Source organism: Pseudophryne corroboree, chromosome 8, assembly GCF_028390025.1.
Source record: "Pseudophryne corroboree isolate aPseCor3 chromosome 8, aPseCor3.hap2, whole genome shotgun sequence".
Classification (NCBI taxonomy): domain Eukaryota; kingdom Metazoa; phylum Chordata; class Amphibia; order Anura; family Myobatrachidae; genus Pseudophryne; species Pseudophryne corroboree.
The window spans coordinates 7,271,474-7,279,437 of record NC_086451.1 but is presented as its reverse complement, the minus strand read 5'-3'; positions in this window follow the sequence as shown (position 1 = coordinate 7,279,437).

The window sequence follows — 7,964 nt, the reverse complement described above, 5'->3', positions numbered from 1 at the left end:
AGGCCCACCCACACAGGTTACATCCAATGGGAGGCTCTGCCCTTTGCCTGCTGTGTGTTCCCAGAGCAGGATTAGCAATGGGACTGATGGAGCTGCAGCTCCAACTCCACACTCCAAAATAGTCCCCCTGCATCTGCAGCATCATACCCTCCAACAATGTACACATAAACAGTGATACACATTCCAACAGGGGGCGTGGCCACGCCCCTTTTCCTATACTTTCAATGGAAGCTTGCCAAAAAGGTGCAGCTGGAGGGTATGCCACTACAACTGCAGCAAGTCTCTGCGCTGTAGATAGGGGAAAAAACATCCTTTTACTGCAGCGTCCTATGGGGGTCATTCCAAGCTGATCGCTAGCTGCATTAGTTCGCTGTGCAGCGATCAGGCAAAAACTCGGCACTTCTGCGCATGTGTATGCAGCGCAATGCGCACGTGCAGCATACTATTACAACAAACGATGTAGTTTTACACAGGGTCTAGCGAAGCTTTTCAGTCGCACTGCTGGCCGCAGAGTGATTGACAGGAAGAGGGCGTTTCTGGATGTCAACTGACCGTTTTCAGTGAGTGTTCGGAAAAACGCAGGCGTGGCTGGGCGAACGCAGGGCGTGTTCATGACGTCAAATCAGGAACTGAATGGTCTGAAGTGATCGCAAGTGCCGAGTAGGTCTGGACTGGACAAATTTTTTTTTTACCCGCTCTCCGATCCTTTCGTTCGCACTTCTGCTAAGCTAAAATACACTCCCAGTGGGCGGCGGCATAGCGTTTGCACGGCTGCTAATAACTGCTAGCCAGCAATCAACTCGGAATGACCACCAATGTCCTGCTGCCAGTCCACCTGCCCCCTCCGTCATCAACAATCCCCACTCCCTAGCCGCGCCGCAGGTGGAACAAAAGCTGCTGCGGCCACTGGCATAGATTTCTATGACAGCGGCGCAGCGGAAGGCTTTCATAGGCCTCCCTGCGCTGCATACTCTCTGAACCCCGGAGCCTGCGCTGCGTGTGATGTCACAGAAGTGCCTCCCCGCCACAGCCGCGCCCAGATCCTCAGAGGCCCTGACTCCGCAACACAGCAGCTGGGCCGCCGGCCTGGAAGCCCCGAGATGGCTAATGTAACGGATAGAGTGGGTGATATCGCGGAGGGTAATGTCTGGACGCTGAATCAATGTAAAAGGTGACAGTGCTGTGCAGTGCAGTGGGTGTGCAGTCAGGGCCATTGCTAGAGTGTTCGGCGCCCCCCTGCAAACTATAAATTTGCACCCTCGCATACTTTACAGACGCACAGCGCACATAATGACCCCTGTAGTAGAGACACTTACACATGTAATGCCCCCTTAACCAGAGACGCTAACACATCTAATTCCCCCTGAACCAGTGACGCTTACACATGTCACGCCCCCCCTGTACCAGTGACGCTTACACAAGTAACACCCCCTGTAGCAGTGACGCTTACACATGTAATGCCCCCTGTACCAGTGCCGCTTAGACACGTAACGCCCCCTGTACCAGTGATGCTTACGTAAAGCCCCCTCTACCAGTACCGCTTACACACATAACGCCCCCTGTACCAGTGCCGCTTACACACGTAACGCCCCCTGTACCAGTGCCGCTTACACACGTAACGCCCCCTGTACCAGTGCCGCTTACACATGTAACGCCCCCTGTACCAGTGACGCTTACACACATTATGCAGCAGTCAGACATACACACACACAACAAACACATATATATATACAAACACACACACACACACATACATACTGTACATACATTACACACATATATACAGTATACACACACACACTCTCTCTTTCCAGACACTTATCTAATGAAGTCTGGCTGGCCGAAGCTGTAGCAGCTCATCCTCCCGTGTAGCTCCGCCACTTACTGCAGCATGGTCCCGTGTAGCTCCGCCACTTACTCCCATCTAGCTCCGCCCACTTTGGCTGCCTCCCGTCCACTGAATGTCACACAGGGGACACTGACACTGCACAGCACTCTAACCTTTTACATTGATTCAGCCAGTCACACAGTTCTGCCAGCCAGTCACTATTGTTAGCACCAGTGTCCCAACGCGCCGCATTATAGGGAAGAAGACGCACTACATAAACGACAGCCCCCAGCAGCCCTTAGCCCCAAAGCATTCTGCCCCTTAAGGCCTGCTGGGAGCTGTAGTTTATTGCGTACATCTTCTTCCCTGTAATGCAGCGTGTTGGGACACCGGTGCAAACAATAGTGACTGCCTGCTGTGCGAGTCTCTGGGAGAGCCACTGCCAAAGGGAGGACAGCAGCTTAGCAGCTGACAGGAGGAGAAGCAGGATAAGCATTACCCGCCCCTCCCCCACTCACAGTACCTCCGGGCCCCATCCGTGGCACCCCCACACACCCCCTCCAGCACCCGCAATAGCTCCGGACCCCCTCCCCCACCCGCAGCGACCCCGTACCTCCCACCGCATCCGCCACTCCCCCACCCGGGGCAACCCCGCAACTGCTCCTCCCTCACCTGCAGCGGCTCCGGACTACCACCCACTGCACCCACGCACCCTCCCCCACCTGCGGTATTACCACAACCGCCCCTCCCATGGCACCCCAGGATCCCATCTGCCTCTTCCCCACACCCCCTACTCCCCCAACCAAAGCACCTACTAGGTGATTCACCATGCCCTGTGTGCGCTGTTCACGCCGTTGCAAGGGGCTTCCACCCCTTAACCATCGCACGCCCTTTGTCCGTGCAATATTTAACCACTCACACAATTATGATTGGATGTAATACTCCATGTAATAAAAATATTGCACGCCACAAGGGTGTGCAAGGGTTAAGGGGGCGTAGCCCCTTACGACGGTGTGAAGAGCGCCCGTAGGGCGCGATGAATCACCTAGTATATATATATATAATATTCTGTCTGTTACCTTACATTGCTCTCCTGCTTGCTTGTGTTCCAGAACTGGTGAATGTATCCAGGTTGGCTGACCCAGATTTGGTGACTTGTCGCTCTCCGCCAGAGCTGAACGGATCACTTGTGTGGAATGTAACGGACAGGAATTGCTCCGTCGTGTCACCGTCCCCGGCGGCTGGTTTCCATAAGACCGTCTTACCTGCTCTCTTTGTGCTGCTAGGTGAGTGTCTTGTGTTGTAGGGATTAGGTGGGATGCGGTTTTGCCAAAACAATGGATTTAAAATGAATATTTTTATTGTTTTTTGTTCAGAAATCACTTTTAGTGTACCAATGCCCCCCCTGGCGCTTTGTGTTACAGGTTTATGGTTCTGCCTTGCCTAGATTTTTACATTCGGTTTCGAAAATAAAAGTTCATGTACAAAACTGAATATACATTGTCAGTGTGATCAGGTCCCTGTCCTTTCTCCTTTTGGAGGAAGCACCTGCAATGATCTGTGTCCTTAAGGGCCCCATACACTAGAACGATAATGCCCGATTTCATGCAATTTCGACCTTTCGGGCCGATAAATCGGATGAAAAGTGGCAAATCGGATGTGTTTTACTTCCGATCCGATGCGCGTTCCCGTGAGCATCGGATCGAAGCCCCTAGGTTGTTAGTGCTGCACTCGTGATATGTCGGATCCTGCAGCTGGCTGGAATCGCATACGATACATCGTATGCAAAAGGACCGCATACGATGTATCGTATGTGATCCTGCCGCCTGAGAGGTTGCCAGGCGGTTCAAGGGCAAACGCCTCCGACTTCAGCCTCAGACATATCATTATAGTGTATGGGGCCCTTAAGTCTGCAGATCTGTGTTCTCATCCAGCTACATAGATACATTGTTTCATTTCCCCCCCCCAATTTCTTTCCTCAGTTGCAGATTTTCCCGCTTTGTTCTCACAAATGTCCCTCATTTTCTTTCATCTTCATTTTTCCAATTTGGCCAAATCACACAGTACAATGTTTCTGGAGCGTCTCTCTGTTTTATCATCACATAGACTTTATCATTTACTGATGGCGTAAATAACTAGATTGTAGCCGTGTTACCAGACCGTGTCATGCTGGGGATTGTAGTACGCCAAGGGCTGAATTACAGATCCTGTGCTGCAGTTGAGGCATCTGAAATGTGGGATCATGCTGAGAAGCACAAAATAACATCAAACTTAGATTTCTTTTTCTAACTTGTCCTCCGTCTTCCAGACGTGTGTCATGCCGTGAGAGGGGCATACCAATCAGAGCCAATCAGAAGCCACAGTCAGGGACATTGCAGCTTGTGATTGGTCATTCAGCTCACACCCCCCTCCAGGTGGTGTATGGAGCAGTTCAGCAATTTAGGCTTTAATGCGTCTTGTAAAGGTTTTTTCGATGCAACGTTACAAATGGAAGGTGATTTTAACCATGTACTGTTACACCGGCCGCCCATTCCCACGTCGGAGCCAATCAGAGCTCCCAGGGGCACCTGTGTCCCCTTACCTACATCGCTTTTGGCCGCTGCCACTTTGAATGACAATTTCCTCTATAAGGCCTGTAGAGTAATCTGTGCTGTACAGATGTGTCCGACACTGTGGCTTCAGTCGCAGCATCAGCCCCTCCCAGCCCCCCAGGTCCTGCGCTAAGTGTCTCCCACTCATAATGCATCTTATTCACACAGATAAAACAAGTGGAAGCGACAAAACTACTCTGCTAGTGTACACTGATCAATGTGATGTGCGACATTTGTGCATCCGTGCGCGACTGAGCCTGAATCTGTGTAAGGGGGGCCCCGATGCTAGCGCCTGCGGGTTTTCTTTGCGCCAAGTTTTTTTGTGCTTCATCTGCGGATTTGTACATATTTACCACTAATCTCTGCGCAGATAAAGTCACAGCCCGGCGTCTGTAGTACACTGCGCCTGAGATGTAAGGGAAAAACATGGTAGGCTGCTCCTCTCGGAGCGTCTCAGTTGCGCTGAGTGTTTCGTGCTGTATGGCGTATTGAGGATAGATATATTAGAACACACCTGTATATAGAGCTCAGGCCAGTGCATTGTAATGTAACCAGAATTTGCCGCTCCTGTCTCCCGCACAGCGCGGCTTAACGTATTTCATCTGGCGGCGGGGAGAGCAGGAACAGAGGTAGACGACACCAAGCACGTACTGATATCTCCCATAGGAACTAAACCGGACTCCAGACATTGTGATATAACGTGCTGGCATTCCGACAGTCCCGGGACAGTGGAAATGAACATAAACCAGTCACAGTCATATTTTCTAATGTGTCAGATTTACTGGGAACAAACTTGTGAGAATTCATGGCTGTAATCACAGTCGCCAGCTGCGCAGCCCCCATCACGCAGTGCGGCAGACGTAATCCTATTACAGCCTTGTTTATGTAGCCCCGGCTTACACTGTGATTTAGGTTTGGGAACAACTACAGAACAAACTGCATGAAAGTAGGCGACACACATTGCATGCCGGTCCATCTAGATTACTGGAGGAAGAGGCGCTTAGCTGGGGTTCAGCAATGTGGTATAGGGGTCAGTAGCGTGTTTGCATGAAGGAGGGGACGGGCGAAAACCACGTGGATTGGCGAATTCGCCACGACCCACGTGTTTTGTCAAGTTTGTGGTCGTTTTCACCCATTTTGGGTGCATTTTTCGCCCATGCCAATTCGACTAAATAAAAAAGCGAAAAGGCATGGCCACAAAGTGATTCAAAAATGAGCGAAAACGCCCGCAATTGAATACACTACATCGAATTAGTGACGTTTTTCCGGCTATCCGAAAAAAAACGGCACTAGATGAATACCCCCCGTAGTTGGTGATTCTGGGATGTGACAAGGTGTCTGAGAGGTGAGTCCTCAGGGAACGCTGGAAGGTTTGGAGACTAGAGGAAAGTCTTGTTGTGTGAGGGATGGCATTCCGCAGAGTCGGGCTGGGAGACATGTGATACAAGAGAAGAGGTGTATATTAGTGTAGTGCTGCTTATGGCCCTGTATGTTAGTAGAAGCATTTTATATTGGAGCCTGTAAGTTACAGGGAGCCAGTGTAGGGACTGACCGGACGGAGCAGCAGCACACTGTGTGAGGAAGATCAGTCTAGCAGCTGCATTCAGAATAGGCTGCAGGGCTGACAGTCAGCTTAGGGTCTGGCAAGTAGGATGAGATGCAGGACAGGACAGTGTCCTGAAGTCCCGGGGATGTAGTGTCTGTATGAGAACAGCGGTCACAGTGTCGCATGCAGTAGAGAGGTTCCGGTACGAATGGTCGACCATGTTATGGTCGACAGTCATTAGGTCGACCACTATTGGTCGACATTGACGTGGTCGACATGGACACATGGTCGACACATGAAAGGTCGCCAAATGAAAAGGTCGACATGAGTTTTTTTACTTTTTTTGGTGTCGTTTTTTGCGTAAAGTGACTGGGAACCCCAGTTAGTGCACCGCTTCGCTCGCCATGCTTCGGGCATGGTGCCTTCGCTCCGCTACCGCTTCGCTCGGCACAGATTACCGTTCTATTTGTAGTCCACGTGGATCGTAAAGTATGGAAAAGTTCCCCAAAAGAAAAAAAAGTAAAAAAACTCATGTCGACCTTTTCATGTGTCGACCATTTTCATGTGTCGACCATGTGTCCATGTCGACCATGTGAACGGATACCAGTAGAGAGACCCAGGAGAGAAGGAGCAGTAGCCATAACTTACACTGAGGAAGAGACACCAGAGGGGGGAGAGAAATGACAGATGTTGGTGAATACTGAGGGGATAGGATCGGCGGGACGGTGGCACATTGGGCAGGGGAAGGGGATAGAAACTTCCAGGCAGACGTCTGCGATTTGGAGGCAGAAATATCAAACTCCGTACTAAACGCTGCGATTTACAAGCCCCCCTTAACAACACGTGTATTCGCCCAAACTGCTTATGATAACTGGTTGTGGAAAACCGGTTTCACTTTGCTGGCCGCCTATGGGTTGTGCCCGGTGAGATGGATTGTGCCCTGCTTACCATGCCAGGCGGGTGATCCCACCAAACTAACATCCAGTATGTTGAAAATTTAAATAGATTTCAGAAAAAATTACCCCTCTCTGATATTAACCAACCAGCTCTGCCGGCTCAGCACTGGGTTTGGTCCTCTTGGTGGGGAGGAGGCCTACATAAATGATCCGGCTCCCACACCTAGAGGGCCCCGGCCCATTGCTGCCCAACGGGTACCAGGGTGATATAAAAGCACAGTGACTGTTATTACAGATATAATATTATCTCAAGAAACATTCTACAAAAGCTTGTATTACTAGGGTGGCGTTGAGCGTCCGTCACAGTAGTGGTCCATCCAGGAGGTCTCATTACCCAATGAAAATGACAATTTGGCTTTTGGTGCTTGGAAGACAAGGGGACATCCTATGAGTGTCTGCAATCTTCAAAATATCTTTGAGGGAACAAATTAACACCAAAGCTTTTGTATGGGAGCTAGAGAAGCAATGACGGTCAGAAGGGCAACAATTAATCATCCGTTACGGAGGGGACTGATCAGGGAATAAGGTCAGGAGGGAACGTGGTCAGCCTTATCAAATTAATGGTTTGACCTTATCTGGAATAATGCAATTTAGTTTATGAAAGGTCAACCAGATCAGACATTTGTGGGTCCCACAGCAATTTCTTTTAAGGTTCCCCACCTGCAGGGAAGATGGAGCCCCAGAGCCACTGCACCCCTGGCTTCGATATGGCAGCAACTATTTTGTTAGTACAGAATGGAAAGATTTGTCTTTTTTTTTTCTCTACTAACATTAATAGGAAAATTAATATTTTCTAGTCCGACAGGAACGTTTCCTACTGTTGTAACACAGAGTTCTGATTCCATACACCAAACATAACAAACCTTTAAAAGTCCAGGTGTAGTCATGCGATGGGTTATTGCAAAGCTCACTACACTAGGACGCACACACATTTTACTTATTAACCAGATTGCTGGAAGGGACAGTGGCTGATACAAAGATATATTAGATTCTGTGATGGATTACAGCGGACAGTGATCCCGAGCAAAAGACGGGGGCAGAAT